General features: G+C 41.8%; 1 protein-coding gene across 8 annotated transcripts in view; it reads left to right on the top strand.

The window, feature by feature from the left end:
* Nucleotides 1-21,258, top strand: part of side-VIII (sidestep VIII) — a 60,959-nt gene that overhangs the window by 18,667 nt on the left and 21,034 nt on the right. The gene's annotated exons all lie outside the window — the stretch shown is intronic.

The following is a 21,258-nucleotide window of genomic DNA, read 5'->3' as shown; positions in this document are numbered from 1 at the left end:
GGAGCTAATCTGCCGAATGCAATCTGCGCACACACATGTGTGGGTATTACCGCACACAAACACACAGCGCACACACACAACCACACACCCACTCACACCACCACGAATTATTTATTTTAAATTGCAAAATTGTCTGTGGCCAAATCGGTTTTCATATGCTCTCGCCCCCTTGCATTTATGGCCATTGTTTCTAGCCAATTATTTATTTTTTCAGCTAGGCAATAATAACACAAACACTGCCGTCGTTTATGGCCGTTTATGAGACTTTATTTACGGTCCTCTTTGGTTTTATAATCTCTCTCTCTCTGCTTTTTTTGCGGCATTTTTAATTTGATATTTATCAATTTGGGCATCATCTCTTTGTGAACATTCCGTTTGGGTCCCACATAAGTATGCTCGGCTGTCTGGAGTTTTTCAATGCCAATCCCATTAATCTCTGGGCTCGTTGACTTGTCTAGGAATGCGTCAAATGCCTCTTAAGCCGGCAAGAGGACTTTAATGAAAGTGGGCAACTTTGGTATGGTCTGTTTACGGTTGAGTTTTAAGATGTGGCTCTCACAACAGGTCTTTCAAGTTAACCGACATTCTTAACCAGTACTTGAGCTTTTTGAAATAAATTTGTATTTAATATTTAAACAAAATTCGTTTTAATGTAACCTATTATTTTGCTGACTAAGTCTGATATTATCTAATCAAGCCTGAGTTTCAAGATGTGGCTTGAACAACAAACTCCACAAGTTAACCGAAGGTATTAACCAGTACTTAAACTTTTTTTATTTAATTGTATCACTTAACCAAAAATAGAGCCAATGTAACCCATGAATGCAGCTGACTAAGTTTGATATTATATATTCAAGGGTGAATTGTAAGATGTGGATGATAACAAGTCTTAAAAGTTAACAGGAGCTTTTAACCAGTACTTAAACTTTTGGAAATTTTATTTTTAACCAAAAGTAGCGCAAATATAACATGTAATTGTAACTAACTAAGTTGGGTATGGTTTATTTAAAAGTGAACATCAAGATTTGATTGGCCTAACTTATGTTAAAAGTTAACTGTAGGGTCTAACCGGTACTTAAACTTTTTGAAATGGATTAAAATTCATTGTATAAGCTAAGGTCGTGCCAGTGTAACCTGTAATTTCAAAACAATTTAGCAACAAAACGTACTTAACCAGACGTTAGCTCACATTTTTAAACACAATCTGGGCTTTCGTTCATTGTTTGGCACTAGTTTCGCCCCCAAATGTCATTCAGATTAAATTTGGCGTGAAAGTAGCATTTTAAAATTGTACAAAATACTTAAGACAGGGCGAGAAAGGGGCTTTTGGGCTGGGAGGAGTGCGTGTGAGCTCGCGCATAACAACGGCAAAGAGAATGGCAATGGCTCCTGGAGCTTTTGTGGCTGACATTAAAAGCAAAAGGCGCGAGTGAAGCAACAGTGGGGCTCAGGACGTGCCATGTGAGGTCCTTCCGAGGGCAACGAAAATAAGAAGAAAACTCCCGCCCACATGGATGTTTATGAGAGCCAGCACGTGACGGGAGGAGGAAAAGGGTCTCAGAGGAGCTTTCCTTTCCGACTTTCCTCTGCACCGCACGCACTTTGCTTCAACAATTGTTTTCGCAAGTCGCCTTTGTCAGAGGCGCTTTTCCCACATGGCGTTTCGGGCTCAAAAGGTTCTCTCAGTTGGCCCCATTTCGTACCTTTAACGTTTGTTTGGCCCAGCGAATCTGTTGTTGTTTGCTTGCTCCTTGCTTGACTTTTTTGTCCCCGCCCGGAGATATGGTTAAATCAATGTTAAATTTGCCGTTTTCCTGGAAAAATACTTACGAACTCAGCCAGGCCTAATTGATGCGCTTTTATCTAATGATCGATTCGAATTACTGAGAAATTCGTTGTAATAACACAAAAATGCTGTACGTCAAAGAAGATTTATTTCCAATGCTGGCAAAATAAATCCGATCCGATAGCAAAAGATGTTACAGGCGGCGGCACATCAAAGCAGTCAGTCGCCTAGTCAACCAACCAGGCGCAGAAAACTGGAATCGTTCCGGCCTGCTCCCTTTAATAATCTGCCGGGTTTTCCATACCCATTTCCATCTGTTGCTCCCGTTGTCCTGACTGCCAGATGCAAATGTTTTTCCATTCCCCCTTTTTCCATTCGGGGATAAAGAAAACCCCAACAAATGTGAGGCTACTTTGTGTCTGATTGTCGGGGCTGTCTGGGCGAATGTTTGCGGGTTTATTTGCCTGCTTTGTGGTTCTATTTTTGGCAAAAAAATAAGATGAAAATATTATGTCACGGCAGCTACCTTTTCCGATAACCATATTTACGCCGCATCCCGGGGGCGTGTCGTCGTCGCGTGGCTTGATTCCCTTTCAAAAAGCCGGCCACGCAGACAATGCAAAGTATACTCGTTTATGGCTGATATATAGGGTCATGTTTTGGCCAGCCATCGGTATTATTTATGCCGCCTACCGCCTACGTGCATTGTTTGGTTAATAAGGTACAAAAAAAAAGTGAAGGGAAGCGGAAACTATGACATAAAGCGGGTATATTTCGGGAATGTTTTTACAGCCAACATTGGGGCTGATATAGGTCCACAAATCTGGGGTGGGGGGATTTTGGAGGCCATAGCGCTCGCACAAAACGCCTTTTCACACCTAAACGAACCCATACAAACAGGCCACAACAACAGCTGCAATAACAACACCAACAATCCGTGTTGAATATTGGATACCGGTGGATGGATAAAACAAACAATGAAACCATTTTGTTCGAGTGTAAGGGGGCTAAATCCGCACATAGATCAATGCATACAACGCAATTTTGAAAGGCAACGGAATTTAGCGGTATTGCATCAATTAAAAATCGCCAGCTTTTCGTTCAATCATGCTTAATCATAGGTCCCAAAATGGCGAAATGACTTCTAGTTGTTGGCCATAAAAGCGTTGAAAGTCCTTTTTGCTTTTCATTGAAAGCGAAAATGTGGCGCTGTTGAAAAACGCGCATTGCGACACGCATACTAATGAATGCCCCGAACCGGAAGTGCGTGCCTATAGCAGTGTGTGTGTGTGTGTGCCTGTGTGTGTGGGTGGCTGAGCACTGACGACATTAGCGCCATTTTGTCGTAATTAATGTGCGCCATATTAGTTGCTATTTGGCCATTTTTCACACACACAAGCACAGGCACTCACAAAACAGTTTTGTGGGGGGAAAAGTTTTGCAATTTTAGTTGAAGAATTTCGCACAGCTGCCCGTTTCCTGTGGCGCTGGCGGAAGAAGAAGAGGATTGTGAAAGTGTGTGTGAAAGCCAGCCCCAAAAATAGCTATCTGTGTGTGTGTGTGTGTGTGTGTGCTATTCCAGGCATCCATCTCTCCACAAAAGGGAAGGCTCACACACATGCTCACAGCGTTTTGAGACGAGTTTTTATTGCCGGCATAATTAGCCGAGTTGGAGCTGGAGGCGCCTGGCCAAAAGTCAAAGGAGCACACCGACGAAATGCCTCCAGACTGTGGTCCTCTGGATGGAATTTCGGCCAGAGGTTGCTGTCCTTGAAGCGTGTATCTAATTCACAATATTAGATTGGACCAGCTCAGGCAACTACACGAGGAAAAGCGGTGATATAAGGTTGTTTCTTTTGGGGGTGTCTATGAAATCTTTTCCAATCAAATGAAATTTTTGGATTATTAAGACCACACTAGCTGACCCGAACTGACATTGACTTTGATTGACAGTTTAACATCAAATATAAAGATATATGCCCATGCGTACCTTTTTCAAGCAATTTATTGAAAAACATTGAAAAATGAAATGGAATATTTTGGTTTTGTATATCCTGTTAACCGTTAACATTCCCTAGAAGACAATTATAGTTTACAAAATGTTACAAATGTTTTACCACCTTGTTTATAAAAAATATTATTAAAGCAATTGGTGAAATTGAGTTTTGATGTTAGTAATAATACTACATTTTTTTACCAGTTAAAGCAAGAGGGTTAAGTCATCAAACTAATAATTTGGTATATTCTAATATTACTTGGAGCAGAACCAACTTTTTGAACTGATTTTAAAAGATATGCTATAAAACACTTAATTGCCAGAGGATGATATGATATTTAATATTTTATCACATCGTTCCAAGTTATGTTTAACTTGAAGTATTTGGTTCTGTAGGTACTTAAGTACACAAGCTTCAAATGTATTTTATTCGATTTAGGATTTCGCTAGGTATGACAGTGTTGAATAAATAATTCAAATCTAACACCACTTGAATAGGAATATTTAAAGGTGAGCTAACTAGAGTTTCTACATTAATCCCGCCTGTAATAACAAGTTTATAGACCCCCTCGTAGGACCCTCCCGTCCAGTTTGTTTATCACTCGCTGCCTTTCACAAGGTTAGTTAGCCAGTTAGTCGCCCGATGGAGCTCTCTCTGCTAATTCCTCCCTTCTCCGGTTGCGTATATATCTAAATGATTTGCTGTTAATGCGTCTGTTTATGTTTTATGTTGATGTTGCCGGCTCTGCGGCTGTTTCGGCGAGCACGGGCCCATCCTATTTGACTTTATGCAATATTTATTTGCGGCGCACACAGACACACATCACTCACACCAGTGCCGCAGTGTTTATGTTTGAGCAAACTCATAAGCAGCAGAGCGAGCAATACCAACATGGGTCACATGTGCGTGGTGCGCATTTAATTTCTATGGCCGGAAGTTGACTAGACAGTTGACTGCCTCTTGTGTCTGCCACATCTATATGTACGTATATGTATGTGGGTGCACACGTATGTGGCATGATATTTGTGTAAGCTGCTTTTTTGTGCCATTTTTCCATCACTGAGCTGTGCTTTGGCCTCGATTCTGTTGTTCAGTTCATCAATATTTACCCAACGGCTTTGGGGGTCGCTGGGAAAGACAGGCGGCGAGCTCAGCTAATTGCCACCGAACTTGTATTGGATTTGCAATTTAAGCTTTAACCGCTCTTGAAAAAAACACTCGCACTATCGATTCCCACTCTATGGTTTTTTGCCCAATTTATGGCCACATTTATTGCCATTACTGAAATATGCTGCATCAAAAAATTGGTGACTTTCCCTCCGCTTTGCGGCCATAAATCAACGGCCCAAAAGGGAAAACTACTTAAAGCGCCATTACAACAAATTTAAAGCAATTTGAAACTTAGGCCAGCCGCACACGCCCCCGCTCCCTCTCCATTTCTCCATCATTTGGTTTCGAAAGTTGTGCCAAATAAAAAGGCCAGCTCGGAGAAAGCCGAAAAAGCGGGGACTGGCAGGACGGGCAAAAAGAAAACAAATGTTTTGGACACTTTATTATGCGCATTATTCACTGCTACAATGTTTTATCCTTTTTTTTTGGTTTTTTGGAAACAGGACTGTTGCTCCCGTTGCGCCGGCGATTTCTAGTCCATTAACTTGACCCAAAGGTCCACTCAACGGGAAGCGCTTTAAGAAATCATTCCGTATAAATGTCAAATGGGAGGCCCAGGAGGGCCCATTGAAGTGGTTGGGACAGCATTAGCAAAGTATTATGATGTGCTAAGGCCGGATCCTTTTGTAACAAGTCATTTGTGCAGCTGAAGGGCTTTGGGGTCGGCAAAATGCAGGCATAACCCCGTTTCCAGCTGAACAAACCGCCGAGGCCTATCATGTGTAAAATTAGCTTATTCCGTTGGATAACCATATATATATATATATAACCTTAGCTCCTTAGCAAGCTACTTTCACCAAGGCGACTCACTTTGGTCCCAGCCGCTGGGCCCAGGAATAGATTGCTTCACGATCCGGCTGTGTTGCATAATTCTCGGTGCGCTTAATGCAATTTTTATGTTGCCTGTGCATTAAGTCATAGTCAGGATCCCTTGGAGGACACACATTTCTTTTGCCTGTTGGCGCATTAAATTTATATGGGAATTGCTCTGCCTGCCATATGGGACACCGGAAAAAATGTGAGGGAAAAAAGGGAAAACGAAGACCCCACAGGCTTTAGACCCCTTACCTCGACCGCAGCTCCTACCCATTTTGACTTGCTGCCAAGCATAAATTTTACAAAACTCAACAAATAACCCTGGGGCGGCATGGATAAGTGGGTGGAGAACTATGGCAAGGAGCCGGAAGCCAGTGGTGGGTATACTGGACATTGCCAGGTTTTTTTCCCGATGCCATCTACATGCCTTTGCTAAATTTATTTTGTGGGCGTGCAGTTTTCAATTTGGCAACTGCCTCTCGACCCAAAAGTATACGCCGAATGCCAGCCAAAGGCGTGTGTTCAGCAAAATCAATAAAAACACATTTAAAACCGCACCAGGACACTAACATGGGTCCTGCTCGATGCTTTTTTGTGCCTAGTCAGCGGTTGAGTCCGGCACAATGCTAATTCAGAGCGCGGCAAATCAACATGGGTATCCAAAGTGTATTCCCCTTGATGTAGAGCGATGCCCGGGAACAAATTACTGCCAGCTGGCGAATGTTGGTTCCAGCAGGCTTTTCCCACCACTCCGCCGTGGCTGTTTGTCTAACCCGATTGCATTAGGCTTTCCATTCGCCCAACCCATCCATCGCTTTCCTTCCCTTTTGCTTCGCCGAACAACATGGCGTATACGCATTGTCGCGACTTGAGTGGGTGCGGCATATGCACTTTACTTTCGCCCACTTTCGATTTACGTGACTCGCTTTAAAAGTTGTTTGACCCATTTAGTGAGTTGGCATTTTAAATGCACTCTATTTGTCCGGGTTTTAGGGCAACTCCGGGCCACACAAATAATAAAAGTATTCTGCATTTTACTATATGCGCTGTTGGTATTTATGTTTGCAATTTAAATGTGTCTCCTTTTTTACCTTTTAACCCACCTGCAGCTGGCTCTTCATTTGTGCCCATTGACATACTGAAGTGTTCCTTGTTCTTCAACGGAAAACTCTCACTCTCACTCTTACCATATCGGGCATAAATACTTTCGTTTGTCTCCGACGGATGCGGATGCGGATGTGGATGCGGATGCGGATGCAAATGCGGATGTGTTGCATAGTTTCGAGTGCCATTCAATGGAGTATGCCGAAGCACTTCACTTATTTATGCATTCGTGCGCACTTTTTCCCTGCCGCCTCTGACGTTGTAGTGCATTTTAATTTCGTTTGCATATGACAGGTAGTGCTCGGCGGTGGCCATGCCAGCGCATCCAAAGCCCCTGGAATGCGGCAAGAGACTTTCATTCATTTGCCTGACGCTGCTTAAATATGCAGGAAACCCGGCTATGGGTCCTGAGCCCATTGCACCCACTCCACCCCACTTCGCCCACTTTCCCCATGTTGGCTGCATACAAAATTCATCGAATTCATAAAATGCATTTATGAAGAGCGCTCTCGATTCTGTCCAACTGTCTGTTTGTCTGGCGTGGCGAAAATTCAGGAGATGCCAGATACAAATTCGAGTGGATACATTAAGGCCTTGCCGATTTTGTGTAAGCGCTCGAGATGTTTGCCGCATCCAACTCTGCCACAGCAAACATTCAACGTCTGCCGGTGACGGAGATCGCAAACGGTGCCAGCTGCAGAAATCATACCTTTTGCGAATTTCCAACTCGCACAATCGAAAAGTGTGGCGTCAGGGCAGTTCATTCGGCCTTTGATTTATTTTCAGCATATATACAGGTTAAACATGGAGCAATAATAATTGAGTGCGAATACTCAATTACGCAGGAGAAACGAAAGAGAAAGTTGACTTATAAAGTTAAGGGGACATCGATGCTACTAATTTATGTAAAGTGCTTAAATATGTTGTTAAATTCTGTTACATAAGTGCAAACGATGAAGTTTCTTAGAGTTTCTCTTAATATGCTACTTTACAAAGTAGTTGACACCTTTAAATTAACCAAATTTCAAACCTACTGTTAACAAAACATTTTCAACAGGTTGATAAGTTTGGTATTTTGTTGTGCCCACTTTAACAACACTGTTTAATATACTTGAAAAGTATTTTAAATTTTGTTAACTAAGTTAAAGCTATATCGTTTCTTAGAGTTTCTCTATAAATGAACCTAATATAAAACCTGCTGTTAATTAAACAATTTTAAAAGGTTTATACTTAGTTTGGTATTTTGTTATGCCCACTTTTACAACACTTCTCAGAGGTTTAATATAATTGAAATGGAAATTAATGTTTGTTTTCCAAGTTTAAATGATAGCGTTTCCTGAAGTTTCTCTATGAGTTAATCAAATAAAAAACCTGCTGTTAATTAAACAATTATAAAAAGGTTTTTACCAAATTTGCTATTTTGTTATGCGCACTTTTACAACACTTCCCAAATGTTCAATATATTTGAAGAAATATTTTAAATTCTGTTACTTATGTTTAAACGAGAGAGTTACTTAGAGTTTCGTAGGGTTTTTCTTAAAATACTAATTAATAACAAAATTGATGCCTTCAACTGGCAAAAATTGTAAGCTTACTGCTAATAAATCAATTTCAATAGTCTGGTATTCTATTATACCCACTTTAAAAACACTTCTGAAGCCCGGCAATAACTTCGTCATGACTCCTCTGAATACACAAAAAATATAAAGGTTTGAGAGCATTGAAATGTAAGCACCATGACTTTTATAACCTTTTCACAATCTAAGAACCCATCTGGTCAATTATCCATATCGGGGGCCCCTTGTTAGACCCAATAAAATGATACAAATTAATGAAACATAAGTCAAGAGCAGCGACGAGCAGACATAAAACGCCAATCAAAAGCCTATCTGCGGAACGGAACCAGACATTCGGGCGGTCCAAAAATGTTTGCGGCCCCGGGATGCTTGTAAGGCCCCTTCCCAACACTGGCCAGCTGAAACAACCCCACTTCAAAAGGCGTCGCAACGTTGCACAGTCAATTTGCGTTCTAGATTTATAACATTCACAATGCGCTGTTCCATGGAAACAGTTGACTCGGCACCCGTCAGCCCCCCTTTTGTACCGCCGCCACCCATTTGGGGGGGGAGGGTCCTGCGTGTCCTTGAAGCGGCCCTTTAGCCCATCGAATCATCAACTGGGCCGCTGGTCTCGCTTTGCCATAAATATTTTTTGCTCGATCAAGTGTACTAATTTAATGTGTTGCCATGGCTATATATGCTGTATACCTAAATTTGTGTGTAGGTATGCAAGCGAATCGATGAGTCGACTCCCAAAGTCCTCAAACCCCCCCACCATGGCGATATCAACGCTGGCAGGACATTCAAAACAAGATTTATGACAGGCGTGCGCTAACTGGAAGATGGGTAGTAGAATGGGGCTGGCTCTTTGGGTGGTTTGGGGGTTGAGGAATCCCGGGCCGACAGGCAACAATAAAATGAAATCAACGTTACGAAACAAGAGAAATGACAACGTTGCTAAATGGGCTTATCTGACGAGCTAGCGGGTTGGAAGGAGACGGCTCCTCGGACCGTGCAAACTTTTTCGATTGTCTGGCGAGCTCGACTTGGAGAATTTTTTGGTTGAAAATTTGATTAATGTTGTGCTCCTCTGACTGACGGCTATTAACAAGGAAGGGATATCCAGGGACAGGGGCCAAAGATCATGGGGCTTGAGCGGTTGCGTAGGGTGTGTGCAGCAGGTCACGATTTGCCGACTGAGATTTATCTTTCGGGATCCTATTAAATTTCGAGGAGAGCAACAAGCCATCGGGGTCACTTAAAAGTCGATGATGAGTGTTTGCGGCATAACTGCGAGTAAGTGGATTACACTGGGGAAAACGTAACAGAAGTGATGTCGTAGGTGTCCTGAAAGTCCTTACTGATTTTTGCAATTGAAAGTTATAAGTACAAAAAACATTGCATTTATTCCAAATCTGTTTCAAAATATTCACTTAAAGCTGCTTGGGATTACTGAGGACTAGGCTAGATTTAATATCTTAGGTAAAACTTTACTGGTTTAGAATCTGCATACCTTCTAAGTTTTAAGACTTAGAATATGTATCTCACTGACGCATATTTATTACCACTATGCCAGGTACCAGCTTATAGTATTTCACCTTTCATCGCTTTGCGTGCGTAAAATTAAGCCTTCTTGAGGCATCCTTTTCTTTGTAGGATGTCATTATGCAACATCCTTGTGTAGGGGGGGGGGGGGGGGGGGGGGGAGCAGGTGCAGTTCAAAGCAATTTCAACGCTGGAACAAAAACCCGATCCTCTGCCAGCTCTTTTCCCGTGTTAATTATGTGTCCTGTGCAAGTTTCGCCGAGCATTTGTCTTTATTATGGGCCGGGCTGAACCTGAGCGAAAGCCTGGGCCTCGGAGTACCCACCTGGCAGGCAAGGACATCTGTCGCAGCTCCTTGCCTGCTCCTTGCCGAGCCTGTCGCCTTTATTATCATTGTTATGCCCTGATGCCGCTGCCGCTGTTGCCTTTGTTTTTCCGCACTGACATTCGGGTCGGCACAATGGCTCGGGGAATACGGGGCACGGAATGCCGGCAGCAGGAGCATAAGCTCGGTAAGCTCAGTGGAATGGAGAGCCAACAATACATCATGTATGCAAAATGATGTATGCATGTAAATGACGACGATGCCGACGACGACGACGACGACGGCGACGCACAAGTGTTGCGAATTAGGCCAAGGAGAAGCATTAATAAACGCATTTAGTGGGCGCTGGCTGGCGTACGCGTCGTATGCGCAATGCCAAAGAAAAGGCAACACGGTCGTAAGGAGTGGGCTTAGATAATCGCAGGCGCACGAAAGAACCAGAACGGGACCAAGAACAAGAACCAGATGATGATGATGATGATATAGACGACACATGCAGGCTTATAATTTGCACGTGGCACTTTCCCCAGCCTCCCCTGCTTTAGTTTCAACCCCCTCGGCGTGTTCTTATTGTGTCACTGAGCTTGACATACTTTCCACTTAGCCAGCCCCCACTTTTATTTTCCCCCTGCAGGTTTATCATTTGCAGCCTTAGTTATGCATAGTGTTCGCACACACAAGCCTACACACACATCATCATTGTCGTTCCTCAAGTTGCTTGCTCAGTTTTCTCCAGCGACTCGAGCCCAGGATTCTTGCTGAGGCGACATTAGTCCTAATATGTCAGGCTGTTACTTTTACCCGCCTAGTTTTAAGTCTGCTATCTTCGAGGAAAGCAACGAGCAGCAGTGAAAGGCGGAGAAAGTGGAAAAGTCGGGCGCTGCGGTCTCATGTGTTTGCCTTTGCCCACATTTCACTGCATATCTTAGGGCGCACTGCAAGTATGGTATGTAGTTCATTGCTGCCAGGCGGCATCTTCTTTCCTCCACACACAAAACCATTATAATTAAGGCCTTCTTCCCCCAGTCAGCTACGCATAATTAACGTATAAATTACTTATAGTGTGACGTTAATAATCCGGGCGTTAATAGATTTTTCCTCTGTTTTTCCAGCCCATTTCCATTTGTTTATTCTGGCTAACGCACACACAGGCGGCCAGCTGTGGCTAAAACGGAAGCTCTCCCTCTCTAGAACATGGCCTAAATTATCGATAATCAATGAATTTGGTCTTTTATTGTGTTTTCCCACTCACTTTGTTTGTCTGGCCGTGTGGCAAAATAATTGTTTATCGAAATAATGGTAGCATTAATTTACGCTTTATTGCATTTGGCTTTTTGTTTATACTGGTACCTGGTACTATGTTTTTGTGCGGCTAGACCCAAAACTCTACTCAAGTGGAGGGATAATTAAATATTCAAGGGCCCCAAGAGGCAGTTCGGTACCCTTTCAAGCTCTTTATTAAAACCCAGCTCCCTCCCACACACACGCATGCCAACTCATTAAAAATCCTCACTCAAAAGTCGTGTTGCTGCCCTGTCAAACATTTTGTAAGCAATTTAAGTGCAAAATCATGCGACAAACTATAAACCAACAAGCCGCAAACCCTCCTCCGCCCCCCAAAACTCCATGGAGGGGGCGTGTCCGACAACTAATGAGACACACAATGGGTGAGTTCTTGCCTCTCTGTCTAACTCTGAGCCGTAAGGCATTTGAAAAGCAAACAAATAGACATTAAAAATGGCAAAACCAACAGCAATAATCAGTTGAGGGTCTGGCATTCTGGCGTTTCTCCCCTTTTCCCTGGGTATTATCACTATTTCTGAACCGAACTGAACTGAAACCCCCGACAAATGGCACAAAACTGTAGAGGTTGACGTTTAATTTGCCACTTTTATTAACAGCGCTCATATTAGGGACTCATTTATCAGGTCTGCTGTCGTGGCATTGTTGTTGTTATTCTTGTTGGGTCGAACAAAAAACAAAATGAAGAACTTTTGGGGTAGGGGGGTGTGTTGCTGGGGACTTAACCCCCCCACCCACAGACATGACACAGTGTAACAGTTGTGGGAATTATTTAATTTAGACACTGCGCCCAGACCTTCTGCAATGCTCTTGGAAATAGGAGGTGGAACGGCACAGTGGTATGAATCGTATCAATAGTGGGTAAAATTAAAGTACTTTTATAGCTCAAATTAGGAAACTCAAACACCTAAATTTTAAAGGGTTACCAACACTCCAGTTCTTATATCCAAAGTGAGCTAGTCAGTTAGTTTTAAAAGTGTTTACATCACTCCTGTTTTCTGACAACCAATCGAAATGCCAAGTTGTAGGTACATACTTTTGTTACAACCATTGTACAAGGACTCCCCGAACTGGGAGCTCCCATTTAACTGGCAAGTTGTTTTTGCACTCTCATGATGCCACTGCTGCAGACAAGGACTCGCAGGAGGACCTCCAGGAGGAGCAGGAGCAGGTCTAGGAAGAGGAATACAGGAACAGGCTCTGGCCCAGACCGACTCCTAATCCATTGCTTTGAGCCAGGCCGAGCCGGGCCAAATTAATGACAATGACTCTGGGCGCTGTGCCATTGGAATGGGCAAAAAGGGGATGTCGGCATCCATGTACCCACTGATTGTTCAGGGGGTTGGGTTGCCGTCCCGCCCCCCCTGAGTTTTGCTACTTTTTCAGTGTTTTGTCTGCATTTGCACTGACACATGACAGAGCGTTTCATTTGTTGTGCGGCATACTGGCATTGGATAAGCGAACAGTGGACCATGACACGAAGGAAGTGGGCTCCGATGCCTGGTAGGGATTAAAGAGAAGCTGGACGGTTCAAGGGGGCAGTTATGAGGTGTCAGCCCCACCTATTTCATAGTTAATTGAGAGGGAAGTGGGCGGCTGCTGGTCCAGTCATTTAGCTACTTATTAACCCAACCACCCACCAGGCGTTTTGGCCAAGACACGCGAGCAGCTTAAACGCGGTTAACGCTTCACTTAGGCTTAGTGGACTCCATACGCCGGCCACCAAATGTAATTGGCTATCCGCTCACGTTCGGATACCGTATCCACGGACGCACATTCATCATCGATGGGTGGATACGTGGATACGGAGTGGGTGGATGGCTAATTTGCCGACTGGCCTTGCATAAATGGTTAGTGGTTGACGGTGGTGCAGCGAGCCGCTAATGCCAATGTGCATGCCAATTGGCTGTGGCTGCTGCTAATCAGCATTAAGCTGCGGCCCATGTCGAACACGACTGACAATGGGCCAAGTAGTAAGCCGCATGCCCGTGCCTTATGTGAATTAAATTTCGAAATTAAAAACACCCAACTGCAGTGGCAAAAAGTGTGCCATCGAATCGGTTCATTGGCCAAATATTTGCTGCCCGCCAACAGACGCATCATCAAAATGTTTTTCTTCCCCATATTTATGGCTGTACAATGTAACAAACACATCATAAATGGGGCACAACACATACTTAATGAAATATTTATATGCCTGCCGTGCGTGTGTGTGTGTGTGCGAGTGTGCCTGTGTGTGTGTGCAGCGAGCACATATTTGCCATACATTACGCACACATTACGGTCTTCTGTATTTGTGTTTATTTTACTCAGAGCAGCAGGGATGTGAAATTTTTTTGTGTCCCTCGTTGGGCGCCAAATAAAGGGAAACAAAAGATTCTGGGGGATATAAAAAACGCACAGCATACTTTGCTGCGCACTTTGAGGCCAGAGGCTACTGCTCTCCACGGTTTCATATTTTTTAATATATTAGCTAGGCAAATATCATATTATATTATATATAGAGGGCAAGATGTATGCGCAGCGACTGCCTTTAAATGGGCATGTAAATTTTATTTGTTTTTTACGAGCGCATAAATCAAAGAAAATTGTTTTTTTACGAAAAATATGTGCGTTGCCCCTTTCAATGGCCGGACATTTTATGTTTAATGCGGTCGGCGACCCTTTTCTGCAGGCATTTTGACTGAAAGGAGAAGCTCAAATCCCACACAAGCTGTTCTGAATCTTTTCTGTATGCATTGAATCCACCTACGATCAAGTGCAGTCGATGGAAATCCAATCAATAGTCGAGTATAAAGTAAACGCCTCCAGGCAATTCCCATTGGAGACCCTACGCATCTGAGTGTGCTCATTTTGCTTTTTCCTTTTTTGTTTTTCCAAAAATTGATTTCATTAATTTCTAATGCTATCTGAAGATATACAAGAAACAATAGCCGCGGGTCGTTTGCACAATGAGAGTGGAAAAGAGCCAGCAATACATCAATGAAAAACACAAAGAGGGAAATATGTACGTTTTTTTTACAAAGATACAAGGGCAAAAAATGGCATATTCAACAATTATAAAAAAATCATAAAAAGCCAAATATAATAAAAAAAGTAAAAAAGACAAAGACAATTTTTGTAAAAACAAAACGTGTTTTCTCTTTTTTGACTAATGCAAAGAATTTTCCTAGGAAACTGTTAGAATATTTTTAGCCATTTAGTAATTCTTTCAATGGTTCTTAAGCCATAAATAAAATAATTATAACAATAACTATATTAAAAAATGGTTGAAATTCCGTTCGACCTTAATAACTTCCTTTACGAAAGAAAATGCCCGAAAGTACAAAGTAAAAACGGTATAACTGAAATTAAATAAGATACTCTTGTTGAGCATTTCATTTGTGAATTCCTTGTGCAGCAATTAAGGAAAAGCTCGTTTGGGGTTTTCAGAATATTCGTTGCCTCTGCCATTTTGCTTTTTATATAAGAAAATTAATTTAGCGTCCTTTTTTCGCAGGGATACTAAAAATCCTGGAAGGGAATTTCCATTTGTTCTCTGCAACGTTTTCATTATATAATTATTTCCACATGCTCACGTCTGCACATCGAATAACTTTTTTTTTATCAGATTCACCTTTTTTTTGAGGGCCAAAGTAAGAAAACTAAAACTAAACCTTGGCTAAGCATTTGTCGAGTCAGCAACGCATTACCCGATCCCACTTTCAGATAAAAGTAAAAGCAGCGACACGTAAACGGTCATGGCTTTACTTACATATACATACATACACACGGGAAAAGCACCCGGAAAACTCACACAGATTCGCACACAATCACTCTAATACACGCAACGTGTTGGCACCCCTTTCTTATGCAACAATTTTCGAACGTTAGCTGAAATCACAGACTCTGAAAGTCTCAGACTTTCAGACGGGGCACAAAGAGCCGGCATAATGGCCCATGGCCCAACGGCGGATAGAATGGGCTCAGTGAAGGTACGAGCCCGCATAAAAGGCTCTACAAATGCAGGCGGCCCTTTTAAGTATCTATAAAATGAAAATGTTTATAGAAAAAGTGCTCAAGTGACTTGATTTGTGCATTAAAGATATGTGTATAGGTTCCACCACCTGACACCGAGTATTTCCTCAGCCATAAAATGCAAGAGATATCGCTAAGCCCCTGTGCCACGTGCTTGTATCTCGCAGATACTTATGGTCTGTGGCAGGCATAATGCGAATGCGAAAAGGGTAGACCAGCACCACAGCAAACACACACATACACAATGGCCACTAAAATTGGGCCGTTAAGAATCTTTTAAGGGGCATCGGGACAGGAAGTGAAAGTTTCCCGTAGTCAGTCAGTCTGTTACCCAGCCATTTACTGCATTTTTATGTGGCCAGGGGGCGGAAAGGGGCAGTTGTATGTAGATTGGCCCTGTCCATTGATGGGTTATGTAAGAGCCTGTTGTGCGGCCAAGTTCCGTTCGATGTACTTATGTGAGGGCTGTAAAATAAGGGAGAAGGCTCTTAAAGTCAGGGCGGTCTTTTAAACAAAAATATGAAGTGAATAACAGTCGTTTTATTCATGTTCAGTGGGGTAAAATGTTATGGGTAACCTAAAACATATTCTTTTTTTTATAGATGTATTAAAAGTTTTACCATAAATATTACAGCTTTACAAGCCTTTTTATTTGAAACACGGAATTTGGGGACCCATAGCTATATACCCTTTTATAATTTTAGATAAAGACGAATAAAAACTCAACGATCGTTGTTCCGTTTTTCGTTCTTTAATTCCATAATCCCATTGCTTTCCACTCGTGTTAATGGGATAAAAATTAAATGTAATATAAAATTCATTTGGCGAAATCAAGGGGACCGAAACAAAACGATTGCTTGTTACACTTCTCGGACTGGCCGAGCACTTTCAATAATTGCCACTTTGGCGCACATTAAAGTCAACTTATGCCGAGAATTGACTGCTGCAACAGTCGAGGCCTATCCCCCCTCTCTTTCTGATGGCCTCGTTCGGTCTCTTTCACTCTTCAAGGCTTTCACCCACATAGAACGCATAATCATTATCGTTACAGTTTATTGCACATTAAAAGTGCGCCGCCGCCGCCTCCGTCGCCCTTTTTGCCTTTGCCACTTTCTCTGGGCCAAACACTTGGCATTACATAAAGCAAATGGCCATAAAACGGCACAGGGAACTGGCAACAGGGAACATGGCCAAAAGGAAAACGGACAACTTAAAGGAGCAACACAGAATTGACCAACTCGTAATTGTCACCCTCAGCGCCTTTTGTGGAAATTTACACATGAATAGTTGCCGGACCTCCTGCCAGTTGGGGAATTTAATTTAATTGTGACTGAAATTTGCTTCCATCTTGAGCATTATTCGCTTCAATTGTGTTTTAACATTTTAATTTGATTTTTATTTTTATTTTATTTTTATTTGTATTTAATTTTTAAGTACTCCCCCAAACGCTGCAATTAACGGTCTTCGAAATGATTTGCAGTTAGCTTAAGTTACGAGCAGGCGAAACCCTTTGCCATCTTACCAAATCCAATAAAACGGGTTTAGAGCTGTCACGCTTATTTTATTTGATAGCCCCATGATTTTAGCAAATTATGCAAATGTTTGCACTTATTTGAAACAACATTTTTGTTACTCATATTGAGTCGCACTCGTTCGCCTCGGTCTCTCGGCAAATATTGACAAGAGTTTTATTTAAATTTGGCTGCCAATTTCTTGGCAGGAGTTTCCGGCAATGTCACTGCGCTGCCCCTCCCACTACGCCCACATCCCCCCCTCCATTTCAGCCAGCTGCCACGTTCTGCGCATATTTTTGACAAATCAGCAAATGATTTCCGTTGTCAACTGAGTTTGCCCCGGCCATGTCTCGATTCGCAGATTTCATCTTTTTTTGCCCGCCAACTTCTCTTCCGTCGTCAGTGGAGCCGAGCGGAGCAAATGCCACTAATATGAAAGCAAATTTGCATAATAATTTTTGCCAGATTCTTTTGCCAGCTAGCTGCCATCATATTTAAGTTGGAATTCCTTTGGTTTGGCATTTAAACATTTTGATCTCTTCGGTCCTTCTGCTTTTTTGGCCAAAAGTCGCTCTTTAATGTGGAAAAATGTTGGTTTGTTTATTTATGGTGCGGTTAAACTGCTTTGCCACCTGCTTATTAAATTAATTGAATTTAATGGTTTTTAATAGGAAAATTAATTAAACTGCTTTATTTATTACGACACATTGAAAGCTTTTTTCCCTTGTTTTTAGTGACAAAAAGCAGTTAATGTCAACTGTGCAAAAAAAAAACCTTTTCTTCTGTTCACTGTGCGTTTGTAATTTGAAATTTGTGAAAGCTCTAAAAAAAATGTATAATTTTTTTCGGTTTAATATGAATACTAAATGTTATTCATTTGAAAAAAAATCGCATTCGCTTAAATCATTAAATAATTGGTTTGAAATGAAAGTCCCCTTAGGGTGAAATGCGGTCATGGGAGTGCCACAATAATGCCAATATTTATGTGAAGAAGGTGCCAGCTTAAACATAAGGTATAAAAATACCAGTCACACCCTCATCGCTCGATGTCAAAGTTCATTTATTTACACACCTTACGCCTGTTTGGACAGGACCATAAAAATAATTGGAAATAAATGCGCTAGGAGTCAAAACAAAATGCCAATTGTCAGGAGGCAAGAAGTTAACAAGTTCTGCCAGAAGGGGAAACCGGAAAGGAATAAGAAATCAACACATTGCGTTTAATTAATGGAAGCCAAGCTGCAGAGCACTCACACACACGGGTTTTTACGACCTTCCGTTTGGCATCTGGAAAAGCCATCAAAATGGGCGGAAATCTGGGGGAAAGTCACCGTGTCGCTTGTCAGTTTCAAGTGCGTTGAGTTATAATTTTATGTGCAATTAATTTGCCACACACACACTCTCATTCGTTTAATGCGTTTTCTGGCTTAAACGTGGACCAGCTAATGAGCTCACTCGTGGCAGCATTTTTTTTTTCCTGCTGCATATTGGCGGACCACTCAAAATTGTTTAGCCAAAAACCATTTTAATGACCGCCGTGTTGTGGCAATTAATGTTGATGGCATTTTTATAGCTTAGGGGCAAAAAAAAAAAAGAAACAAACGTTCCACTAAACGAAATCAAAGTAGACCAACTTTCCTGCAACTAGGTTGCAATTCATTCGAACACTTTGCATTATTCAAGCCCGTGGCCCGAAAACAAATCGAAAACAAGTGGACAAACGTGGCCAAAATGGCAAAATTTCGACGCAGAGAGCCACGCACAGCATTTTGGGCAATTTTACGATTGATTTTTGTGTGTGGCCAGCGGGGAAAATCGTAGGAGGAGTTTGCGTTTGGTTTCATCGAAAATCTCTAATTAGCTAATTGCTATAATTAAATGTTTTGCCAATGCTGGCATTTCGTTTAACTCAGCCCAAGGATAATGGAAATTCTGAGAGCTGCCCTCGGTGATTGCGACGTCATCAGCGTAACCATCATTGGCATTGTTATTATTGCGGTTGCCCTCGTTCTACGTTCTATGTTCCACCCCAGTAATGGCAAATCGAACATATTTGCATATGAAATGAGGGAAAAATCGAAACATGGCGGCAGCCTGGCCCGGGCCATGTCGATTCCAGGCGGAAAGAACTGGGGAGCCCGGCGATTTCCGGCTTAGACAACATCACATTTTAAACGACTGTGTGAGGGTGACCCCAGAATCCCCCCCAGAATCGAAAGTCAGGCAGCTAAAAACCATTTATAATCATTATAAATTATGCATTGCATTATCGCTTCGAACGAGCCATTAGGAGTCGCTCAGCTTGGCTTTTTCCCCAGCTGATTAGCAACTAATTCCTCTGCGGCCACGCTGCGTATGAGCAATATGAGCGCCGCCTGCAGTTGACTGAATTGTGAGCTGGGTTCACAATTAAATCATCTCTTGCGGTTGGAAAGTGGGCGGAAATTTTTGGGGCACAAACTGTAATACTTTGTTTTGGGCCAGGCCAAAATGCTGAGCCTACGAAATGCAAATGAGTTAACAAGTGAATTTAAATGAGATACAAACAACGGCGGAATTCCGTGACGAGGGACAAAGCCAGCCTAGCCGAAAAAAAAAGGAAAATAGAAACTCGTGGGCAGACAAAAAGGGCTGGCAAACTTTTTAGCAAGAAAATTCTGCGGAAATTTTTGGAACGCAGAAATTAGACAGGCTCTTGCCAAATCTTATAAAATTTAAATTAAAATCAGAACAGAATACGCCATTGGATCTGAAATGAGCTTGAGCCGGCGTAGAGTCCCCGAAATTAATGTCAACTTCAAACAGTAATCCTCGCTCTTTTGCCATTCTAGGCTTTAAAAACAAAGGCGGCGAAATATGGCCGAACAAAGCAACTGCGAATAATGAAAAGGCAAACGAATCTTAAGTGCAGGCCAAAAATAACACAAATAAATGCCGAGCAAAAGGGAAATTGTTAAGAGCAAGGACTCGGAAAATAAGCCAAGCCAAGGGACATAACTCAAAAAATGGCTGCCAAAGTAACATGCAGAAAGCAAAAAAAAAAAAAAGGGCGGCAAAAATAAAGGAAGGCTGCGAAATGAGGAAGAACAATCCCGTCTTGAAAGCCGGGCGAAATTAGCATAAAAAAAGGATTTGCTCGCTAATTTCACTTTAATGTGAGAGGACGTAGAAAGAAAAGGCGCAGGACAGCGATGAAGACGTCGCGCCCATTACGTCACTTTTATCTCGTAAAACCCCCCTCCCCCCAGCCCCCTTTGGGCCCAGTCTTTTCGCTTTTATTTATAGCATTATTAGTTGGGCCAGGCGAAAGATCGCAGCAGGCTCCCCGCAACTTGGCTTTTTGGGGGGTCTGGCCCAATAACAAAGTGCTAATGCCCTCGGCTAATTATACATCATTTGTTAGCCGGTTCTTTTTTTGCAGCCACTTCCCTGCAGTCCCTGCTGATTCTTTTTACTTCCTTCTTGTATACGGAAAAAATCGTTTCTTGAATTTAATTTGCTCAATTATTTCAGAAATTTTTAATAATTTTAAGAATAATAATGTTTTGCATTTGTTAAAGGTCCATATATAAGCACTCAAGGTTTTAATAGATATCTTAAATCACCCTTTATCGAATCGTAATACTTTACGATAACAACAATACTTTTAACAACAATATTTTTATGTGCAGAATTCCGATGACTAAAAAGACATTAGATACCTATATAAGTGTTTTTAGGACACAGATTTAACATTTTCTATAATTAGGGAATTTAAATATACCTTTTAGGTCCAAAAAAAATGTTTATTATGTTATAATCCGCATCGAATTCGGTTTTTGGATAAGTTTAAGTTTAATATATTTTTCATTTTTTTTAAATCCAAATATAAGCACTCAAAAGGTTCATAGATATCTTAAATCACCTTTAAAGGTGTCGTAAAGTATGCAACAATATTTTCATTTGCAGAATGGCAAAGGAAAATAAGAATTTTTAGGGCATACTTTTAGGCACTTTTATAAGTGATTTCAGGTCACAGATTTAACATTTTCTTTGTTTAGGGATTAATACTAAATTGTTCTTAAAATCAAAATATATTTTTAATTTATATTATATTTATATTAATCTTTTTGTGCTAAATAAC

The sequence above is a fragment of the Drosophila suzukii genome, chromosome 2R (assembly GCF_043229965.1).
Source record: "Drosophila suzukii chromosome 2R, CBGP_Dsuzu_IsoJpt1.0, whole genome shotgun sequence".
Classification (NCBI taxonomy): domain Eukaryota; kingdom Metazoa; phylum Arthropoda; class Insecta; order Diptera; family Drosophilidae; genus Drosophila; species Drosophila suzukii.
This window is presented reverse-complemented; position numbering and strand designations above follow the sequence as displayed.